General features: G+C 38.8%; 1 long non-coding RNA gene across 2 annotated transcripts in view; it reads right to left on the bottom strand.

The window, feature by feature from the left end:
- Positions 1 to 14,159: 14,159 nt before the first annotated feature.
- Positions 14,160 to 25,073, bottom strand: part of LOC112541787 (uncharacterized) — a 163,704-nt gene continuing 152,790 nt past the window's right edge. The window contains exons 4-5 of one of the 2 annotated variants that reach the window (XR_015797046.1): positions 19,486 to 19,596; positions 14,160 to 14,992 (exon numbers count right to left, since the gene is read on the bottom strand). This is a non-coding gene — a long non-coding RNA (uncharacterized LOC112541787). Of the gene's footprint in view, positions 19,597 to 25,073 lie in introns of both variants that reach the window. The other variant, XR_015797045.1, reaches the window with a different exon arrangement.

Below are 25,073 nucleotides of genomic sequence, written 5' to 3'. Positions count from 1 at the left end.
GCAAACAGTGAGAAAGAACTACAGAGGAGGAAAAAGCCCGGATGACTCCCTAGCGACCACTGCTGGTCACGTAGTGTGATATATATAGCACTGTAGGATTTGTAATTGTAAGATTTGTCACTGTTTACATTTGTCACATTATATATACTTTGTGAGCCGCCCAGAGTTCCCCATTGGGGGGAGATGGGCAGAGAATAAATCAAATGTATAAAAAAATGTATATAAATACTGAAAGGGTGGGATTAATTTTTAAGCAGTGTCTGGAATCTCTAGGAATCAAGGGGAAGTCCAGGTAACTACATGACATGGGGATGGGTTATTTGAGGGACTGTCTCTCCCTAATCACATCTACCTTTCCTATCAGGTCCAGCAGGTAGGGCATGTTGCAGGTCCCGTCCATGAAGAAATGTTATTTGACAGGACCCAGGAGGACAGCCTTTTCTGCCACCGCACCCCCCTTTTGGAATATGATTCCCCCTTTCCAAGGTTTTAAATACAAATGTCCAGTTCAAATTGTCACAAGCTTTTTCAGCGTCAAGAAAAATCAGTGCTGCTTGTTTGTCACTATGCTGTTCTAAATACTGTATTATATTAACATTTCTTAGTTGTCTTTTTGCTAAAAATCCACAATGGCCTTCATGTACAGAGTCCTTCATGACATTCTTCCTGCTAAAATTGTTGTAAATATTTTATAATCATTGTTTAATAATGATATTGGACAATAATTCTTTGGTAAAATTGGATCTTGACCTTCTTTATGTATTAAAGCAATATTTGCTGCTTTCCAGGATTCTGGAGTCATTTGTTTTTGTAAAACAGAGCTCATTACCATTTGTAAGGGCGGAAGCAGTTCATCTTCAAAATATCTGTAGTACAAAGCAGATAATCCATCAGGGCCTGGTGGATTCCTGATGTGCTTTTTTTTTATTGCTTCTATTATTTCTCTTACTGTTATTCAACATCTGTTTTTGTTGTCCAGTTATTTTAGGCAGATTTGACTTCTCTGGATATTCATCTATTTTCTCCTTTTGAACATCCTCACTTTTGTATAATTTTGTATAATATTATAAATATTATAAATATAAGTATAAATAAATACATTTTAAGCAAAGGACAATGTTTAATGTAACCATATAGCTAGGATTCTATACTAGGGTTCATTTCTATTTTATTGTGATTGTGCTTGAGTCTCCTGTCTTTTAAATCTCTACAAATTAAGAAATTGTGTTTTATATGTTTTATGCTTGCAGTACACTCAGGGTGTCCATGAGGATGAAATCTCAGACTTTCTAACATTAATCTGGAACTTTCCATTCTGCTTCTTTTGGGGGAAACTAAATAATTATTTATAACAGGCAAGTAGCATCTTGTGGTCTGCTGGAAGCATTTTTTTTTTTTTCAGAATTTTCTTTGAAAATCCAGCTTCTGTTTTTAGGTAATTTGAATAGCTCTGTAAATTATCACCACTAAATGTTTGTTTTGGATATTTAAAGTTTAATTTTTTTTTTTACAATTATCTTTTCTTTTCTTAAAAACAATTATGTTTGTTTTAATTTATCTCTTATGAGATTGGCTATCTCCCTGAAGGACAGAGATGGATCCTAAAGGACTGAATCCTAAAGTCAAACACATTTTATGGCCAGGAGACAGTATTACCAATGAAAACTATATTAGATTTCTGCCAATGGTCCCCAAAGACGGAAACCTAGTTGCTGCCAGTCTAGGAAAAGTAATGATTTGCAGTGAAGAAATGACAGGAGAATGGGGTCCTTATCTTCTCACTCTTTTTCTGCAGGATACTAGAGTGTGATACAAAGAAGGACAGACCTCCTTTTTGAAGGGCTGTCAGAAGACAAACTCTCTGAAAGGCTTCCATGTCCCAATTCAGTTTTAATGCTATAAAAGCAAAAGAAGGAGAAATAAGGGCTTGATGCTTTTAATAGCCAGCACCTGAATAATAAACAGAGGAAACCCACGGATCACTTGGCTGCAATCATCCCCAAGAAGAGTAGGCTTGGAAATGATTTGTCAACTACTGTATTTTAGAAAATAGGTATGAGTTTGATCTTATACACTGATTAGTAACTCAGCGTGCTCCATCTAGAAATTTCAGGGACAGCAATACATAGATCACTTTGCAATATATACAATTACTATGAATCGGGCCTAGATTATCTTGTTCAGGAAAGACTGTAGCTGGAAAACCAGAAATAATTAAAAGAAGGCAGTCCTAGGCACTGTGATATGTCTACCAGTTGTGCGGCCAAAGGAGTACATGTCCTCCTTTTTGTCCTCATGTCCTTCATCTGGCAGGCATAGACTTAAAATCAAATATTGTCTGGCTTTTTGCATGTCTTGGGGTTTGTTGGGATTCTTCTTACAACAGTAGTCATTGAAACTTTCATGCATTGTTACCTTGTAAATTGTCTGCTACTTTCTTTCAGCTTACACTGACAAGACTTGACAGCCTAGATTTATGTTATTTAATTTATGTTATTTAATTTATTTCCTAAGTCCAGCAATCAGCTTCAGTCTAGCCCCTTCAAATCTATGATTATTGTAGTCTGTAGATCACATGGCTTGTCAAAAGTTTCTATGATGAAATTTGAAACGTGTGTCATTGTTGATTCTATATTATGGCTAGCATATGTTTTTGAAAATAAAGATTTGTTGGAAAATATTGTGATTGAAAAAAAAGTCTTTCTGATACTGGAGAAGGTAATTTCATATACATCTAGGCCTAAGTCCTTGTTTTGCATTTTTGCAAATTGCAAAATTGCAGTGCAAATTGCACTGTAATTTTTATCACAGATGCCAAGAAAGATAAACAGTCAGTGTGTCCTCCTTTTTCCCCCATTTGTCCTCCTTTCCAATTGTCTTCACAACCTTGCTCTGTTACCTGCTTTAGGGTAGTGAGTTGGAAGTTCCTACTGCCACCGCCTATCTTCCTTAGGAAAGCCTAAACTGATATCCTCCCTTGAAAACCAGTGTGTGTGAAAAATAAGGCTCTCACAATCTGCTGGCTTTCCAGCAGCAGCAGCAGCAACAGCAACAACAACAACAATAAAGATCAAAAGGCAAAAAATGAAGTAATTTCTGTAATACATTGGTAAAAGCCCCTCTACTTTCAAAAATTAAATGAAAGAGGGAAGAAAGAAAACAAGGAATAAAGAAGGAAATGAGAAAACAGACAAATGAAGGTTGAATTCTAGGAGGATACATGTTGGAATGTATTCCGTACCATAGATGTAGAATGAAAGGGGGAGTGGGAGTGGGAGTGGGAGGAGGAGGAGGAGGAGGAGGAAAGATAAGACAAATAGTGACATAGGCAAACTCATTAAACTTAAGTCAGTAGAAATGAACTGACCCTGCAAACATTTCTCAAAATGATTTGTCATTCTGTCATCTCCATCCATATTCAGGCTGTTTCCAAATCACAAACCAAGCATGTACCACAATCCACTGTGTACATATTTTAATTGAAAGATTCAAAACTTTATTCACTTCATCTTCAATGCAAGAATTGCAGTGGAAGATTATACATTGTTGGCATTGGACTTCTGCTTGATTTCCACTCATATATCAGAATTATTCTTCCAAGCGTTGGAGAGGTTGCCAAAAAAGGGTCATTTTTTTCATTTGTGGTGGTCATGTAATAAAGTTATACCCTTTTGGCAAAGAAGTTTTGGAGAGATAGGTATTATCACTAAACAAAGAATTGAATGCTCTCCACAGTTAGGCTTATTATATTTATTTACAGGACCAAACCATAAGCTTAAAAATAAAGAATTGATTATCTGTTTAATTTTAGCAGCCAAAACAATAATTCTGCAACATTGGAAAACTCTAGATAATATAACAATTCAGTTGTGGATTAGCAAGATCTCTTCAATTGCCATATTAGAAAAAAATCACAGATAAAGTAATGAGACTTCAGAAGCAGGAACCATAGTTTTATCAAATTTAGTTGGACTTTATGGTTTACCTTAATAGCAATAGATTATAATTTGGCGTACTCTTTATATATGGTAAATTTTCACATTTATAGTACCCGTCTCTTTATCCACATTGTAGTAGATCTTTCTTTGTATTTTCTATATTTTTTTTAATACGTATCTTGGATTTATGTTAATGTAGTTACCTGATATTGCTTGAAATAAAATGAAGTTAAAAATCTAAAAAAAAAAAAAAGATTCAAAGCTTTAAGCACACTTACCAAAATCCAGGCAGTGAATGAATGAATAATGATGTTTCAGTGAAATGTTTGTCATAGCGAAAGAAAGGTCCACATCTAAGGAATGTGTCTAACTATCCATACAATTAAGGGCAGATTACAAATATGTACTTTATGCAGGATCTAGGCATTAACACAGATATATGTTAATAAAGGGAAAGGCAAAAAAACCACTGTAAAATACTTTCTGAGTAAAATCCTTTAAGCACCCATTCACAACTGGCTGTAATACGCTGTAAAAGTGATGCAGAAAATAAAGCACACCAATTGCTCCTTCTCCTTTCAGTGCCATATTCTTAATTACATTCTGTTCCTTAAGACTCTGGGTCCCGAAGGATAGTGGCCTAAATTAAAAGTGGCACAGTGGTTTGCACAGAAAGGGAGGAATTGGATAAAGTCACTGCCCATGTTCTTCAGTGGGATTTCAGTTGCTTCCATGAACTGAAAAAAATCCATCCCCCGTTGTAGAAAAGCAATACAAGCTCAAGTACATGTTACTTCTCAGTCATCAAATGGCAGACAGTCTAGTCTGACACTTGGTTTGCTACAGAAAATGTCAAGAACATTAACCACCCCTACCCCCAAATTAGCAGATCCTACAGTATATGGTGACAAAAGTTTCTTTATCTGTAATTTTGACAGTTGAGTTAATATTCAAACAAGGATACATGCACTTCCCATGCTCTCAGGCCTGGTCTTATCATTGGCAGAGTGAGGTGACCACCTCATCTGAGGCAGCCTTTGCCAGCTGTTTCTCCTGAATGCCTTCATAAGTTCTGCTACATTGAGAGATACCAATATGAATCTAGAGAGATAACTTGCTTCTTCGGATATTTATTTATTTATTTATTTATTTATTTATTTATTTATTTATTTATTTATTTATTTATTTTGCTGAAAGTCATCCTGTTTTTTGAAAGACCCTCCATACCATGCCATTAGATTTTGGTCTACTTCCTGGAAATGTTTACCCATGTTACCTCTCAGTAGGTAATTTGGGGGTTACTTTTTGCTCAAACATCACAACAGAGTTCAATAGTATTCAGGTGATTTCTTAAGATAAATTTAAGATAAATCCTCCAAGGAAATGTGTTACTGTAGGTCTCCACATTCCCAGCATCTATGGAAATGACCAAAAAAAAAAATATAAAACCCTCCCTTTCATCAAGCTTTTCATTGTTGGTTGACTTAATTCTGATTTGAATTACGTTGATTTTAATTTTGCCTTGATTTTAATTGTATTATTTTTCTCTTTTAAGTTGGATGTTAATTGCTATAAACCACTTTGACTATGGTATAAAGAGAAATACATAAGGTTAATAAATATATAAATAAATGGGGAACAATTGGATAGATGTGGATGTATTTGGCATTTTTGCTGATCGAATGGTTCCTGTTATTTCTTCATCAACTGAAAAGGGAATCTAAAAAATAAATGAAAATTAATCAGCCAGAAATTTAAGAAAACATAAATAAAGCCCCTTCTTAACCAAGTAAAGGTGATCTCTAGGGAGCTAATTTAACACAGCAGAGTATGAAAATAGGCACTAAAACAAACAATAAAAGATCAGTGTGTTTAACAATCAATAGACAGCTATACCAGCCTAGTAGATAATTAGGTTGGGACAACAGCTAAATACAAAAGCCAGCAATATAAACCTTTCTGTTTTTGCCCCCTGCAGGTTTCCCTTTACTTGTCTAGCACTGGGCTATTATTCTTGTGTCTGCTTATAATAACATTATTTATTTCCTATTCTTTTTACATTTAGGAGGTGATTTTATACTATAGTAAATATGTATGTAATGGCATTAATTTGTGGGTTCAAGAACATTAGATCTTGACACGGTAGCTCCCTCCCTGTGGAACATCATCCCCGCAGAGACAAGACTGGTCCCCACCTTGACCATCTTCCACAAGGCCCCGAAGACATGGTTTTATCAGCAGGCCTGGGGATCCAGGTCGATCTGGAGCCCATCAAATGGCTAGTGTAAATGTATTGTTGTCACCATGGGGATGGGGTGGGTGGAATGGGCTTTGTATTTGGGATTTTTATTCCTGTAAGCTACCCAGAGTCACAGTGAGTTGAGCGGCCATATAAATTGCTTAAATAAAAATAAAATTAATACAAATTAATCTAATATCAAGAAATATTGAGACTAAAATCTATCTGCCAAAAATTATTTAGAACTTCTTTTTTCACATTCATATTATGAGGTGCATAAAGGAATACAAACACAAATGAACTGCACTCTGCACTTATGCAAGGGTTCTTTCTTTCGTTTTTTCTTCATATGTTTGAGAGTTAAATTCTGGCACTGATTTAGCCCTTGGAGAAATTGGGGAAAATGTTTCCTCTGACTTCTCTGCTTACAGACAAGGTGAGAAAGACATGGGTTGTCATCGTTGTTTACATCAGTGCCCTACCTTTCTTCTGGAAGGTCAAAACAGCACAGTTGGGAAGGCTGTCCTTCATTTTATCCTACCAATAACTGCAAGGCAGCTAGAGGTAAGAAACTGTGTTGTTGTGTTTTTCTTAAAGTTTGTCCTTTGTAGTTGCAAGATCTACTTCTTGTTGGACTGCGCTCACCTCCTTACAGAGAAGCTCTTAATGTGTGATGCAAGTGGGTTCATTTATCAGCAGGCTTGTTGCAGTTTAGGGCTGAGAGGGAGTGACTGGTCCAAGGCACCCAGCTGTCTTCTGTGCCTCAGGGATGTCTACAGTCTGGGGTTCTTTGCTCCTGGTCCAGCTCCTAGTTTGGGCTGGCTTTCTGGGCTGAGAAATAGCAAGTGGCCTAAAACAACTCAGTGAACGAGGGTCATCCATGGGGGTGGAGAGGAGAGATCTTTTTTTTAAAAAGTCACATAATCTAAGCTTGCCCCTTTCAGTTAAAAAGAAAAAAGGTAGGGCTTCAGTTGTGTGGTTGTAACTGTCATTTGATTTTTTTTACTCCCCCCCACACACACACACACACACCAAGACAACAGCGCAATGGGCACCATCATTCAGAGGAGACTTAAATCATGGTTTCTTCAGTCCCTGTCTAACACCTTAACCATTTCATTCATTTGTGCATCAGTTCTATCAACATCTGCATTCAGTCAGGACCAGTATTTGTTGAAGAAAGTCTGCCCTTGGTATTCAGAAGTCCCTCTGGCAGGTCTAAAGTAGATTCCCTGTATTTTCATGAGGTACAATTCCACTTTCTCAGAACAGTGCAAATTCTATGATCCAACAATGTATTTCAAGACAGCGCTTAGGCAACATGACCAGAATGATGCAAAACACTAAACAACTTGTCTTTGGATTCAACAAGTCCGCACACTATTCACTTGAGACTACATTTGTCAATCCACTGTCCACATGCCCTTGAAATCCTGGAGGAAAAAATAATATACAACAATTCACTGCTATTTCAGCTTCTCTATTAAATTCTATGTATCTCCCCTTCCCTGCTTCCAGGGGTGCCGACATGAAGATCAATTCCCTAGTTAGTTAATTCTGCTGCTGTGAGGAACACATGAGATCTTAGATGAATGAACCCATATGTCAGTGGCTGTTTTGTTTGTCATTTCATACCCCTGCATTCAGAAGGCTAGACATCAAGATCTGGTTGCTTTAGAACAGCAGCTGGTGAAATTAATACACTTTAGCATAAATGGATTTAACTAAGTAAGCAAGCACTATGTAGTTTCACTTTCTTAATGTGTTCCAATATCAGATGTCACTAATGGAATTCAAGAGTCTAATTCTTTTCCTGCTTAAAAGCTTTTATTTATAATAGGTTTGTTGGGTATTAATGCTGCACATTTAAATTGTGGTAATTAGAGAAGTTTGTTTTAAAGTCCCAGGAGTTCCCTTGTTGTTTTTAATAATGCAACTGCTCATTAACAGCTTTTCATTTTGCAGAGCAATACAAAGCTTCGATTTCAGAATGTGTAGAGTTCATTCAGATGCCATTTTGCTAAATTCAACTATCAATTTACCAGGCAGCAGTCTATGGAACAGCTGAGATTATTTTGAAGGCAAAAAGAATTGCCACTCAGGACACAAAATAAAACAGCTCTGGACCTGTCAAAATCCGTAATAAAGACCTGGATTCCTGATGGAAACTGAATGGGGGGAAAAGCACAAAGGTGGTCATTGCATATCCTTTATCATTAGGATTTTAACAGGTGATTTTTACACTGACTTCAGTCCAGAGAATGGGACTAAAATGACAGAAACACTTACCCACTCCTGCATGTATCTAGTTGGATCACATCAGTTATATCAAATGAAGTATAATAAGCATTTGTTTACACTGACATAATTCATTAATGTCTTGAACACCAGGATCTGGCTTACATTGAACACACTGATTACCAAATCGTTTCCAGATGCTTCCCAACTCTCTCTCAATTTTTATTGATGGATTTATATACTCATTGCTTTAAAAATCTGTACTGCCCTTCTATCAAGCAGCATGAGGATGTTTTCTAGACTTCATTTAAACACATCAAACATCCTTAGATTAACTTTATTGGATCAGATCAGCAAGGTAGAGTATGGATTCCTTTTTCAAGGGTTTTCTTGCATCAATCAAGAATGTTTTTGGTATAAATATCTTGATAGGAGAAGAACAGGGGACCCATATGTAATGGCTGTCACTCGTATAAAGTATGGTCAGCATACCTAGTGATAAAACATTATGGGAGTTGTAGTCCAAAACACTGATTGGCACCAGACTGCCTTCCTTTCCTACTTGATCAAAAGACCCACTTTTCAGAATCACAATGGTATGTCAATTCTTCAGACTTAAGTAGGATCATAGCATGTGATGGGTAGTTTATTGCCAATTCTCCAATTTCATCTGGAGCAGACTATAATTATTTATATTTCATTCTGTTAATCACAGTGGCACTGCCAAAAGAATCACATGTGATTCTTCACATTTTATGTGAAGTCTTGTTCCATTAAGACACATGATTTGGATCCCAAGTATTTCCATATAAAACCAGGATTTCATCGTTTCCCAAATTCAGGGAGAGACTTGAAAAGAAAAAAATGATTTATTTCTAATACATATAAAATTAAACTGGAATCCATACAACCATTGCTTGAGCCATATTCTTGAGAAGTTTTGTATTCAAACAAAATGCTACTTTAGTTCACTTAAAATAGGCTCTCCCTCCACCAACCCCTGCACCCAAATCTATAAATATGAATGTTTACTCTATTGCAGAATCATTCTTAAGTTTGTTTCAAATAATAGTGACTCTGTTTAGGTGCAGAAATACTGATACGTTATTTAAATACTGTTGCACACCAATTCCCTAAAATTACTTCAGTGTACAAATGTATTATCAGTAGTGCAAACTTATATAAAACCTGAAGTTCTGAACTTATAACTGTCGATGTCGTCATTATGTCTTTACTGTGCTGTAAGGGAATAAGCACTTCCTTATAGAATAATAAACAATTATTTCACATTTCCCAGGGGCCTGGCAATACTCTATCCCACATAAAGGATTTGCATTCTTCTAACAGTGATGAGAGTTCTATTTAAAATATACACTTTATTTGCATTTATTGCTTTATTCTGATCTCTATGACCACGTAAGTAGTTTAATTTTAAATGTGAGAAATGTTCGTAAGTAAGGGAAATCGTTAAAAATATTATGAGGAAGCATAGAAAGCTTTCTACTTTTCCTTTCATTCAATTCTTTTATGTAAAAGACTTGATTTGAGAATCACACCAAGATCATCAGATCATTATATGTGATGAATTGTATGTTTTAATGTTTTTTATTGTTGGGTGTTGTTGTTGTTGTTTGTTTGTTTAAAATGTTCACTTCCCAGAGTCACTATGTTGAGAGCGGCAGCCATATAAATCTAAATTAATCAATGTTGACAGCAGCTTCAGCCTTGGACTTCCTTTTTCGTTTTATCAATTCCATCTTGTAAAAGGTATTATTAAAGAGCAGAAGTTGACAAAGAAAACACTGCTTTTAGGAACAGCATGAAGGTTGGCATGGCCTCAGTCAGTGAGAGGTCATCGTATAGAAAAGAATAATCAGGATCGTAAACCAGATCTTGGGTGGTTAATGATTGCTGCTCTGAGGGACATCACACTAACCTTTCCAGGCATATGAAATCTCATCATCTGAAAGCCAGCTGTACGGACCTTCTACGGCCCCTTTGCAGAGCCACAGGGAAGGGTTTACCTATTTTGTTACCTTCAAAGGATAACATGTTTTCCTTCAGATCTAGCGCCTTAGATCATCTTTAATCATTATGGTTTAAAAGCAAACAAATGCAAGATAGGTGCCTCACAAATATTTTCACTGATGCCTTGGATATTGTACTGAAAAATCTCAAATGTGTTTATAAAATTGTACAACTTATCAACACAGATAAATAGCAATATGATTGGGTTTTAGATCATGTGTGGCTCATCAGAACTTGAGTTTGGAATGATTTTTTTTTTTAACCTAGACCAGTAAAAATAAACAATACTAATAAAGAATAGTGCTTGAAATAAACCACTTCATAATGTTGTAATTTAGTGAAATGAAATCATAAAGTTTATGAATGCATCTTCACTTGAGGAGCCCCCACATTCATAGGGAAAAATATAATAAAATTAAATCTAGTCTAGACTAATCAAATGTCCATATTCTTAAAAAGAGAATATCAAAGAAATAGGAACATTTTCAGCATAAAAGCTCATAGAAATCCCAGTTATTCTTTTAACAATATTTAATCACCACAAAAGCCTTCCAAAAGAAAACTGAAGTAAGATTTATAACATAAGTAGGTTTTCACAAATTCTCTGTATGCGTTACAGAGCCTGTATACATATGCATTTCCTGATGTTATTTAATGCACTGTGTACCACTGCCCTTTAAAAAAGAAAAAAAGAAAAAGAAATCTCAAAGTGATTTAAAATAAAGTGTGGTGTAATGGTTAAGAAGTTGGACTGGGATTGGGCAAATACAGTTCAAGTCCCTACTTGATTACAGACCTCACTGGATAATAGTAGACCAGTCACACTATCTCAGTTCAACCTCATAGGGTTGTTGTTAAGGATAAATGAAGTGAAAGACATACTCCCCATGTAAATTGCCTTGAGCTCTCAAGAAAAAGCTGAGCTGCAAATGCAGTAACAAATAAGTAGATTATGCACATTTACCTGTGAAGAAACCTTACTGAAGACACTGACATTACTTATGTGTAAGCATGCATAAGATAATAGAACTAGCCTTTCAGACTTGATAACCTCCTCAGCTGCTGTGTGGTCCTGGGAAAAAAATGCAGATTCTTTAAGGGGCTGCAGACATGTGGTACATTAATATTCCCATATGTAACAAACCACCTATCTTGGAATCAAATCTATCTATCTGTATATCTATCCATATATCAAACTTTATATGATTATACATCCAGGCATGTAATTGTTACAGAAAATTACTGTCTTGGCCTAGCCTGAGACAGAAAATATTTTCATGCTATGTATCAATGCTCAAAAACTTATTTTAATTTGAAACATGCAAATAGTATCAAAATCATCCTTTGGGGAGCATAGTACTTAGTGTAATGAAGACATCAAAGAATAGAGAATATTCTACAGCAATCACCCAAGAAGAAGAGAAAGATCTTAAAACACCCTTAAGCAAGGGAAACAAGCAAAAAAGAATGAAGAAAAACTAGGCACAGCAACATAAACTGCATGAAATCAAATAAACTGATAATAAGTGTTAGTTCCTTAATTCTGCTGCCTTTAAAGTGCTCTGCCTAGCTTCTCTTTTTCCTCTTCGTATTTGCAAATTCTTTCTCCTTACAGAGACTTCTCACATTGCCTGCCAATGTACCTTTCATGATAGTGAGGATAAATTGATAGGCAAGCTTTAAACAGAAAAATCCTCATATCCATCAAAGTGAGCAGTTTAAAAAGAAAATGCTTCTTTTTCCAATCCAATAGAAGTTTTTGAACAGATGACTACAATAGAAGGTACTTAGAATCATAAGCATGTAGAGTTGGAAAGTCTCCGAGGATCAGCTAGTCTAACCTTCTCTAATGTGCAGGAAAACCAATTAAACCATGTACCTCTCCTTTCTTTATGAACAGGAGTATTATCTAAATTAGACGACAAGCTGTTACAACAATAGTTTACCTGAAATTCCTTCAAAAGGAGAAATAAAGTCATTAATAAGCAGGACATACCAACCCTCCTTTGAAAAAGCTGTATTATTCTGGCAAAGACAAAAAACACAGTAATACCAATAAAACAGAGACTCAGACTTTGCAGTACCATGAACCACTAACATTTTAAATACAACTGACCTTTCCCATTACCTTATCTTACCACTCTTTCAGGAATCTGCTCTAAATAATACAATTTAACAAAAGTGAAATTGAAAATCACTTTTCTTTGAGAAAATCTTTGAGAAAACAGTGATTTTGGAATCAATGGCATCATGAGGGGAGTCAAAGTCTGTAAAATGGCAGGCACAGGGCCACACTGAAGCCCAGCACCTTTTGTACATGTATGCAAAGGCTGAGGTTTTGATCACAACATTGAGCCTGATCTCTTGCAGATTCTCAAACACACAGACATACAGACATCACATCGCATGTCACACTAAGAGAATAATATCTTCCAAATACAATCAAATCTTTATTACAGTCATAGACCAGCAGGTATCATATATCATATATATCTACCCCTTTCAGCTGGATAAAATATCTTGATAATGAAAGGCAAGATAATTTGGTCCTCATTGCTTTACTCAGAGAACTGAAGACATAAGAAGAAATAGCTTATTCCTCATACGTGTGGAAGATGAAGGCATAAGTGCGTAGAGAGAATGTTTTTCCATTGTTTAATTCTCAGTTCTAGCCAGGGTTACTGGGGAATTCTGGGAGCTGAAGTCTATGCATCTGGAAGTTGCTGTGGTTGGGAAATCCTGTTCTAAACTGACCACAGCCTGCTAGGGTGTCCACTTTTTCAGGGCCAAATATGACCATTTACAAACTATTCATAAAAAAAAAAAATTACAACACGGATCCAGTGTATGCATTGCATGACAAGAATACAAAGAATGAGAATGAGTTATGGGTCAGATGTGAATTGAAGCCCTTTGCCTTGGAGGGAAAATAATAAATAAGCACATTCAAAATGTGTAGACACTTTTAATAAATAATTGAAAATGTTCCCTTCCCCAGGCTCTCAGCAAAGCAGTAAAAAGTAATCTCAAGAAGTATTTATTGGCATATGCCCTCTCTCCATTTTGAAATGGCTTACTAATGACTATGATCATTTCACTTGTAGTATTTATCAGACAAACCATAAGCAAGCATAAGGGAAAGGGGACATTATAGTGTGGTCCCGTACATGTCTTCTCAGGGGTAAGTCCTGATGAGTTCAGGAGAACTTATTCCCTTTAATATGAGTGAAGAATTGCAAATCTAAAGGTGTAGCACAACAATATTAGTCCACTCCTTAATTTCTAACATCTTATTTTCAGATTTAGATTTTCCTGCTGATTTTGATGAAATTGAAATATGAAAATGTGAGTTTCCTAATAATGAAGCTTCTTGGATAAAGAACAACTTTATTAAAGAAAGTGATTTTTATAAGTGGGCTAATTTATCAGTAAGTGATGGGTTTCTCATGACGTCTGTACGGGGAACAGATTATCATCTTTATGAATTTATCCATTTATTTTATTATAAAAAGACAGTGCCAGGAGATTCCCTGAAATTTTACTTTATTTTACTCCCCAATTTTTTCACATTTTGGTTACACTTATATAACCAAGGATAAGAAGATTTGTAAATGCAATTCATTCTTCTGCCTGCTTTGTAGCTGCTGTGGTGAAATTACATCCAGATGTTTATTTTATTTTATTAAGTTGTAAAAAAAGAAATGGGGGGGAAAAAACCCTAAGCACTACTTCATCAATGTGCCAAAGAAAGATGTATTTTCTTTGGGGGAAAAGGTATACACAAACTGGACTTCATTCCTGTTAGCAATCATCCCATCATGGATCTGCTGGGAATGAAAAACTGAAATCCTTTCCCAGCAAGCTGTACAGATAATCTCTTTAGTAAGATGTGAATACTTTCAAAATATTCACACTTCAGGCATTTTGAGTATATGGACAGGTAGACGTGATTTGCTTAAGAAAATTCAGGTGGCGGTGGTCCCATTTTACTGACACTATTCTAAGAAACAGCAATACAAGGCCAAGGAAAAATGCATGCTGTACAGTTGACCTTGAAAGAACAACTAGATCAAGCCATGACAGGTGCCACTTTCAGAAGCTTAGAAGGATCATGTTCTGTGAATTTAAAATCACTCCATGTGTCCATGTTTTTTAAAGAAATGTTCAGATTAGTTGCTTTTTCAAAGTGATATTTCTCTCCTACCAAAACAAATTATTTCAGCCTATTTCATTATCCTTGTGAATACATATTTATAAATCTGTTAACTGGAATAGGGCACATTCTTCTAAAGGTCAGGTTCTGTGACAATATGCAATTTGGTCATGATCATGTCATTTCAAATATGCAGTACAATGTTTGAAGTCTCTTTTTGTAAAAAAGGAGAGTACACATTCAGCCAGATCATAACATTCTGCTTTTATCATACAAAACAATGAGAAAATGGTTTCAACCATCAAAGTCTTTCCAGAACACTTTGAAGTTGTATCTTTCAGCTCCTTGAAGTAGTTCCAATGAGAAATTTAGGAATACGTTTTATCCTGCTCAAACCTAGAAATAATGGAGAGAAAACATAAATATTACCAACCTCATGGGGAGATATAACTTCATGGCAAAATAAATTCCACACAAACACAGATGCAAACACACCATTAAAAAAAAAAAATCCCCTCTCACCCGTGTGGGTGGTATGTGTCTTTCTCAATCTCGAGTCCTCTACCAGCCTGAGAGTTTGAGGATGCTGTGCAGTATCTTAGCTGTTCCTAGCACTGCACTCTTCTGGACAGAGAGCTCTGATGTTGTTCCTGTCAGGTTCAGCTGGCACTGCACGCCTAGGAACTTGCCCAGCCGCGCTTTAGTCAATTTCACTGCTCGAGCGCCAGTGCAGAAAGAGGAAATGCGAAACTGCAAGCTAATGAATGGGCCACCTGGCGCCACTTCACTAATCTGGAGCGGATGCCTTGTGTTAACGCCAGAGGGCCGCGGGCGCTATAGACAAAGGAGAGAGCCGCAGAATTGAGGAAGAGATCAGCGCGCGAGGGGATGCTCCCGGCTGTGCGCGCGACAGAAGCCCCAAAGAAGGCAACGACCACGCCACAGTCAACAACAATCAAAGAAACAAGAGAACTGGGCTGAACCTGCCATTCCAGTAGAAGGGGGGGATTACAGGGGGCAATCTGCAATCTAATTTGTAATATGTAACCTAGCAACGGGGCCCGCGGGGGGGATTGAGACAACTATAAAGGAGTAATGTAAATGTACCAAGCCAGTCCTGGCTTCGCTTGTGACTGCTACCTTACGCATGAGTAAATCTCTTTTGTGAACCACACGTGTCACGGGAGTTTCTCTGTCGAACGGGGCAAACCTTACAGTTCCTGGGATCTCTTGGAGCCACTCTCTCAGCGTAGGAGTCACAGCCCCAAGTGCTCCTACCACCACTGGGACCACTTTGGCCTTTGTTTTCTACATCTTCTCTAGTTCCTCCTTCAGGCCCTGGTACTTCTCCAGCTTCTCATTCTCCTTCTTCCTGATGTTGCTGTCACTTGGCACTGATACATCTATCACCACCACTGTCTTCTGCTCCTTTCCTACTACAACAATGTCTGGCTGATTGGCCAGTACCTGTCTGTCCATCTGGATCTGGAAGTCCCACAGGATCTTAGCCTTGTTATTCTCCATGTCTTCTGTGGACTCTCCCATCTGGACCTGGGGGGGGGGGGCTAGCCCATACATTGTACAGATATTCCTGTACACAATGCCAGCTACTTGGCTGTGCCATTCAGTGTATCCTGTTCCTGCCTGCATCTTACAACTTGCCACTATGTGTTGGACTGTCTCTGAGGCCTTTTTGCACAATCTGCACCTTGGGTTCTGTCTAGTGTGGTAGACCCCTGCTTCTATGGATCTGGTGCTTAGTGCCTGTTCTTGTGCTGCTATGATCAGTGCCTCAGTGCTGTCTTTTAGTCCAGCCTTTTCCAGCCACTGGTAGGATTTCCAAATGCCAGCCACTTCACCTACCTGTTGATGGTACATTTCATGCAGGGTCATGGCACTTCCTCTGCTTGAACTTCCTCCTATGTCTGCTGCTACCTCAGGCATTCTCTCAGCAGCTCATCTTTGGGTGCCATCTTACTGATGTACTCCTGGATGCTCCGGGTTTTATCCAGGACAGTGGCTTTGACACTCATCAGACCCCGCCCACCCTCTTTGCGGCTGGTGTACAGTCTCTGGGTGTTGGACTTGGGGTGGAAACCTCCGTACCTTGGGAGGAGCTTCCAGGTCTTCACATCAGCTGCCTCCATGTCCTCCTTTGGCCAGCTCACTATACCAGCAGGGCATACATGTAGATGGCATGGATCCTGTTCTTCCCATTGAGCTGGCTCTTCAGGATCTGTCTTATCCTTTGGTTGTATTTGGATGTTGCTGTTTTCCTTGCCTCCTCATCATGTTTCCCATGTGACTGTGGGATACCAAGGTATTTGTAGCTGGTCTCTCTGTCTGCTATGTGGCCCACTGGTAGTTCCACCCCCTTGGTCTTAACTGTCTTCCCTCTCTTTAATATCATCTGGCCACACTTCTCCAGTCTAAATGACATCCCAGTGTCCTCACTGTAGATCCGTGTCAGGTGGATCAGTGAGTTGATGTCTCATTTGCTCACAGCTTACAGCTTGATGTCATCCATGTAGAGGAGGTGGCTGATGGTGATTCCACTCTTGAACTTCTACCCATATCCAGTGCTTGTGATTATCTGGCTGAGGGGGTTTAAGCCTATGCAGAACAGCAGCAGGGACAGTGCATCACCTTGGTATATGCTGCACTTGATGGCCGCTTGTGCGAGCTGTCTTGAGTTGGCTTCCAGTGTTGTCTTCCACAGTCCCACTGAGTTCTTAAGGAAGGTCCTTAGTGTACTGTTGACTTTGTATAGTGCCACGCATTCACAGATCCATGTGTGTGGCACTGAGTCATAGGCTTTCCTGTAGGCAATCCAGGCTGTGCTCAGATTGGTCTGCCTAGACCTTGAGTCTCGGGTGACTGCTCTATGTATGAGCAACTGGTGTTTTGGGCCTCTGATGTTGTTCCCAATGCCTGTAATGGAAGGCATAGGCAAGGAGGAGACTGATATGAGACATCAAGGCTATCAGGAGGGAGGGGGTACATTCCAGAGGAAGGGGCAAGGCGAACATTTTCTCAGCCCACAGCAGGACCATGAGAAGAAGAAGAGGCTGAGGCTAACCCCTCCCTAGACTCTCACGGGACTAATCTGCTAGTAGCTTTAGGATAGGTTTAGGCTGACAAGATTCTGTCTATAGTGTGTAAGCAATAAAGGAACTACACTGGACTGGACTGTTTCATTGTTGTTCTTGGGCTGAACCTGACAATGCCCTTCTGAGCTGTGCTCATGTACTGGCCCATTTGGTCTTGTAGCTTGGTGGCTAGAATGCCTGATAGAACTTTCCATGTTGTGGGGAGGCAGGTTATTGGCCAGCAGTTGAATGGTGCTATTCCCTTGTGAGGGTCTTTCATGATCAGCACTGTCCTTCCTTGTGTTAGCCAGTCTGGGTGGGAGCCTGCTGGTAGCAGTTGGTTCATCTGTGCTACTAACTGTTCATGCACTGCTGTTAGTTTCTTTAGCCAGTAGGTGTGGATCATGTCTGGGCCAGGTGCTGTCCAACTCTTCGTGTTCTTGACCCGCTGTTGGATATCTGCTACTGTGATGGTGATTGGTTCCTGTTCTGGGAGACTACTGCGGTCTGCTTTCAGGTCCTGCAGCCACTTTGCACTGGTGTTATGTGTCTTCTCTTTCTCCCATATGTTCTTCCAATACTGTTCAGTTTCTGCTGCTGGTGGTTCTGCTGTTACTGTGTGGTTGCACTGCAGTTGGGAGGACACTTTGGATGGTTCTTTGGAGAACAGGGCATTTATCTTCTTGGCCTCTGCTTCTCTAGCGTATCTCCTTAGCCTGGTAGCTAGTGCTATGAGCCTTTGTTTAGCAGTCTCTGGGGCTTCAGATGGAGTCAGGCCCTTGTATTTTTTCAGTAGCTGAGTCTTAATCTCCACACTCTTCTGTAGTTCCACCAGCTGACTCACTTCTCTCTGAGTTGCCTTGATCTTAGCCTCCAACTTCATTTTCCAGGGGAGGTGTACTGCTGTTGTTCTTGATCATGTAGCCAAGCATCTCCAGGATTACAGTGGCTGTACCATATACCAGTTCATTGGTTTGAGTTATGGTGGTAGTAGGAATTGTTGTGAGGGCTTTATTGGTATCTTCTAGCATACTCATAAGAGTAGCTGGATAGTGTAGAATGCTACCTTTGATGCAGGAGACCAGGGTTTGAATCCCAACTGGTACCTACCTTACCAGTAGGGGTCCTTGGGCAAAGACCCCCTAACACTTCACCTGCCTACCTCGGATATGAGAGTGGCATGAACTAAGAGAGTCATGCCAGCTCAGACATTGCTTGGATTAACAAGGTCTGTGCCAGATGTTCAGGAACCAAGACATCTGATGATAATCCAGTGGGCTACTGGAACAAACCATACATGGATGAGACAGATGTGTGTGTGTGTGCATGTGAAAGAGGGAGAGAGAGAAAGATGCTTCTATGTCATATAGATGAAAAAAATATCAAATTGATAGGAAGAAACTCAACATTCTAAAATCAAGTTTATATACATATTTATTTTAATAAGACATTTGATTGATAGTTTTGGTGTACATTGAGTTTTGCAATTATTATTTTTAATTAATCTCTAACAGTGGAATTGGATATCACTTTTGCAAGATTGCATTAAATGTTCCTGCACTTAACACTTCCATAACACTTCCATAGAGCTGTCATTTCTGCTGCTGACTCCGTTCACTGAAAAACTGAGTCAAAATTTTAAACAGGATAAAGAAGTCTTTGCTTACATTTCTTTGAATGTTTTGTGGTTGATGCAGTTTTTCTTTCCTTGTGTCCCAAACAGACATTTTGTTGTCATTGTGTGTAGTGGAAGCAAAATGAAAATCAAAAACATCAAGGAAACATTAGCTGTTATATTACCACTGCTTTTCTGCTCTAATGCTGGGAAATGTGGAAGGAAGGAGCAGAGGGTGACCAGCAGCAAGATAGACAGACTCAGCTGGAGTGGTGATAGGTGCACCATTGGAAGTCCTGCAAGACCAAATTAGGGACAGATCATCATGGAGAAAATCTTATCTGTGTGGTTGCTAAGGGTCAATAACAACTTGATGGCACGTAATCATCATAATCAATCATTACCATTGCTAATGGTGAGTCCCAACAGAAGAAACTTTTGGAAAAATGTCTCCTCTCCCAGGAGAAATCCAAAGAAATATTATTCCAATTTTTCTGCCCATAAATAGGGTGGAGAGTTATGAGAGGTCAGTACTGCATGGTCGGTAGAGTTCTTATTTGCTGCATCTAGCATTTCTGCTCAGTAAACAGAAAATGTATATTTTTACTATTAATAGAACACATGTTGCATCTTTCAAATTTTACTCATTGGAGTAGCAGAATGTTCTCATCTTAGTTCAAATAATTCTAAGACTGCAAGTGGCATAAAAACAGATGATAATGATTTTTTTCCCCCTTTTCCACAAAGAAAAGGTCATCACAGAAATGAACAAGATTTTTTGAGTTTTACCATTTTTTTCATAGGGTTAGACTAATGATACATCACATTCAGGCTGAATGTTGGAAATGTACTATTTAATTTAGGAAATACGTGGTCATGAAATGATTACTAAGTGAATTAACTCTTATCCCTTAGAAATAATTATTGAGGGAATCATTAAGACAAAAGAATGTAGACAAGAGATTATTTTGAAATAATTTCAAAGCTATTTCTGATATTACTAATTTCATACTTGGAAAATCACTAATGTAGGCATGCATGCTTTCCCACACTGCCTGTAAAAAAAATAGTGCAAAGTTACAGCTAAAGACCAAAATTCCAGACTGGACACTTAAGATATAATCCTGTACATCAAAGGAGGGAAATCTAAGAATCTCTGGATGTTGCTGATACAATTCCCAAGATTCCTTAACATCAACCATGACAGCTATGGATGTTGGGAGATTTTATTTATTTATTTATTGATCAAATTTATGCGCCACCCATCTCACTGTATAAGTGACTCTAGGTGGCTTACAAGTCAAAAAGAAAGCTATAAAAATCTTTACAAAAATATACAAAGCTAAAAGACAGAGAGAGATTCCTCAAGCCAACAACCACCTCCAATGCTGCAAATCTCCATTGGATCCCCATGTTAGTTGGCAGAGCCAGGCCTTGATGCTCTTCCAGAAGGCCAGAAGAAGCGGGGCCAATCTCATCTCAGGGGGCAAGTTGTTCACAGAGAGGGGGCAACAGCAGAAAAGGCTCTCCTCCTGGACCCCACTAGTCGAAATTCTTTAGCCAATGGGGTCCATAACATGCCCTTCCTGCCAGACCGGATGGGACGGGTTGATGTAATCGGGATAAGACAGTTCCTCAGGACTTAATTGATAATTCACTATTTGAAAGGCCACAAGTTTCCTCTCCCACTATACACAACAGGAACTCAACAGGACTTCTGAATAGTAAAACATGGTTGTGATTTATGGGGAGCTGCAGGGTGCTGTAGTAGATAAGATGCTGGATGAGGACTGGGAAGATCGAGGTCTCAGCCATGCACACTCGCTGGGTGATCTTGTCATTCTTTCTTTCAGTCCAATCTATCCCACAAGAATATTGTTATAGGGGAAAATTGGGGGAGGGAAATGCTCCTGGGGTAAAGATGGGATATAAATTTGATCAATCAATAAATAATTGGAATGTGGGCTTCACATCTTGTTTCTAGTCTTCCTAAGAACTGAGGACGAAACACACTGTGTACCTTTTGCTCCTTTGTTCTCCTTGAGAGAAGGAGCCATGTAAATAGAAAATACAAGGCTCTATGCAGAATTTTGATTGCTTAGCAATGTTTTATCTGACAGTTGGTATAAAATTATATGTGGACAAATTGGACTGAGGTAATTTCCCCCTTTTTCGGACAATGCTAGAATCACCTAAAGAAGCTGAGTGTTGGGAGAGTCAAGATAGATAAAAAGTTGCCCTTTGGCACAGAATACTAAAATAATGGCTAAATAATGCAATCTGTATAATGGGCATCACTATATCTTCCATGAGGTATGGTGATGCCCATTAGTTAAGAAGGTTTAAAGGGATTAGACCAATTCATGAGATTAAGGATATGAGTGACTCCTACACATGATGATGGCCATACATCATTTCCAGGCCAGAGGCAACATGCATCTTAATAACAAGAAAGTGCCTGTTACAGTCATGTTCTCTTGTTGGCTTCCTATAGGCATCTAGTTTGCCTCAATGAAAACAGAATCTAGGACAAGATGAGCCTTTTGTCTTATCCAGCATAGCTCTTATGAGCTGGCCCAAATCCCAGTGGTGAATGGAGCTGCTTAGAAGATTAATGGCAGCGTGATTGCATTGTAGGGTTTCAGTTCTTGCTGCTGGAATCATTTCTGTTCTCTTCCTTTAAAAATAAATAAAAGCTGCTGCTCTGTTATAATAGTTTGGGTAAATACGCTTCCTCTGTTCTGGGGTGAGGGATGGGATGTAAGGGAAACAAATATGTGCCTGTAGCAATTAAACATCTCAAAGCTAAAGAACTAAGTCCTTGGCTGTATGTATAACCATATCCTTTTGTTAGAAGGAGTTCAATCCAATTTTCTGAGATCTCACTCTGTCGCAAATACACTTTTCTGGCTAGAGTTTGAATATGTCTCTGTTTAAAGGACTGGCTCCAACAAATCCCTGGGGGTGAACTAATTCCCCATGGAATAACCACTAACATCAGATCTGGACCATTGTGAGCTCACTCCCCAATCTTTATGCTGGGCTTAGACAAAGCCTGGAGCAAAATCAAGGACACAATTTTTGACTGTGGTTTGGAAAGGAATAGATTTAACATCTCATGCCTTTCCAAAACTAAGCTCATGTGCTCACCTTTCATTACCTCCAAATACTTTTATTATATATTTCTGACCTCATATAGGAGGACAGCTACACTGGCACACTTAGACTTTTTGGCCTCAATGGTATTGTTTGGGAGATTCAATAGTTTCCCCTAAACCGAGTATTTGTGTATATGTTCAGACACTGATACTGAAACAGTCACACATATACTCTTGAAATGCCCTATTTATCACCCTTGGAGGACAGTTAGTCTCTCTTCATATCACAGATTACTGGGATGGGCCCCAATAGGCAGTTATGTGCTTCCTATTAACCAACAAATCTGGTGGCTAAATTCTTTGCCATAGCAATATCAGTCAGAAACCACTGGGTCTGAACACAATGCAGGTATCCTTAGCTCCTGCTGGGAATATGCTTTTTTATCCTGGAAATTCTGTAGTTTCACATGGTTTTCTCTTTTTTTGGGGGGGGGGGCGGTCTATGACTCTTTAATAAATAAAATGAAGTGAAGTGGCTGTGCAAGCACATGCATGCACAGATAACTGAGAGTAGCTTCTAAAACTGTAATGGGAGCCTATAAAAAGATGTGGCTACCTCAATGATTCAAAAGAGGTATGTATTCCTATACATTCTCAAGTACACTTTTGAAGGATTTGCATAGTATTATGCTCTTCTGGGCTATGGAATCCATTGCCTCTTCCTATTGCATTCCATTATCTGCCAAGTCAGTCAAATACATCTGACCATCATTCTATTAGTGCTAGAAGCAGTGAATGAGCTACAGACTGGGAATGCTACAGATGACTAGCATTCTCAGTCTGCAGCTCATTCACTACTTTTAAGCACGTGTATCACACCAGTTTGAGATCAAACTGTAGTCCAAAATGATAGCATTTTTATCTTTCTGACAAGTACATTTTACCATTTTTTTCAAGCCAAATGCCTTCTTGGTATGTGACTTAGGTTACAGTCCTTATAGGATACAATTCTTTAACTTGCTAGTCCTGCATGTTAGTGGACATAGCTTTAAGAATCCATGAAGGGTGGGGAGAGATTCCCATAAAGTAAATACTTTATGTAGCCATGTTAAATTGTGTCTGTAATTTAAGAAGAGGAAGCACCAAGAGTTCATCTGAATGACTGTTTCGGAGTATGCTTATTTGGATTAATATTTTGACTACTACTACTACTACTACTACTACTATTACATCAAATTTATCTTCACCCATCTCCCCCTAATGAGGGACTCTAGGCAGCTCACATAGTACAGCCTATATATACAACTTAACAATTACAAATTAAAAGCCTATTCTAATTACAATTGTTGTTGTTTAGTCATTAAGTCGTGTCCGACTCTTCGTGACCCCATGAACCATATCGTGCCAGGCCTTCCTGTCCTTCACTGCCTCCCTGAGTTTGCTCAGTTTCATGCTCATTGCTTCAGTGATGCTATCTAACCATCTCATCCTCTGCCGTCCTCTTCTCCTTTTGCCTTCAATCTTTCCCAGCATCAGGGTCTTTTCCAAAGAATCCTCTCTTCGCATTAGGTGACCAAAGTATCTGAGCCTGAGCTTCATTATCGATCCTTCCAATGAGCAATCAGGGTTGATTTCCTTTAAGATTGACTGGTTTGACCTCCTAGCAGTCCAAGGGACTCTTAAGAATCTTCTCCAGCACCACAGTTCAAAGGCATCAATTTTTCAGCGCTTAGCCTTCTTTGTGGTCCAGCTCTCACAGCCATACAACATACTAATTACAATTAGTGTAGCCCTACTCTATTGTGGCCAGCAGCGGTTGCAAGGGAGTCATCTCATCAGGGCTTTCTTCCACTGATGATCAGTCATGTCCAGCGTCCAGCGTTTTGTTTTGTTTTTCCTCTGATCGGATCCAGCACCGGTCCCCATGCAAAGCAGCGCTGGTTCCTCCCACCGAAACGGGAGTACCTATTTATCTACTCACAGATGGTATGCTTTCGAACTGCTGGGTGGGCTGGGGATGAATGACGGGTGCTCAGCCCATCACATGGGGCTGGGCCTGAACCGCTGGAGTGCCAACCATTTCTGGCTGGCAAACTCCAGCGTCATTAAGCCCTTACGCCACCGCATCCCAATTTTGCCATACTGTCTTGCTATTTGCATCCAGAAAAGTACTTTTGCCGCTACTACAGTAAGAAGATAGAGTGTTTTTATCTCCTTTATCTTACTGCAGCCATTTAAGAGCTCAGAATAAGATATACCCTTCAGTGGAGTGAGCTAGAGCAAAGTTGTGTAGATAAGCGAACAAAACTCAGAGACAATCCATTGTCTGTGGGGGTATAAATCTTCCCTGGAAACAAAAACTGAAAGAAGTATTTTGAGGATGAAGGTTACCCAAACATCTAATTGTCATCTAATTAAAGAAATGTCTTCAGTTTTGTGGATATTAATCACTCATATGGGTTTTAATTAATTGAATCTACATTCGTTTCTAGAGAAATACTACCTTGCAAGATCACATTCCTATCCAATTAAGTATTTTTTAAAAAATAAACATTCCCAAGAAAGGCAAGAGGTCAGCTGATTGTTTCGAACATCTTTTCTTTTCTTTGAGACTAGGTAAATGCTCCATCTACTTTGATACTGGGAACTTACTCCATGATCACATCTTGGTTGAC

Source organism: Python bivittatus, unplaced genomic scaffold, assembly GCF_059951505.1.
Source record: "Python bivittatus isolate LINGU-HERP-01145 unplaced genomic scaffold, Pbiv_v1 ctg000480_np1212, whole genome shotgun sequence".
NCBI classification, from domain to species: Eukaryota; Metazoa; Chordata; class Lepidosauria; order Squamata; family Pythonidae; genus Python; species Python bivittatus.
The sequence above is the reverse complement of the archived record's forward strand: the minus strand, read 5'-3'. Positions and strand labels throughout refer to the sequence as shown.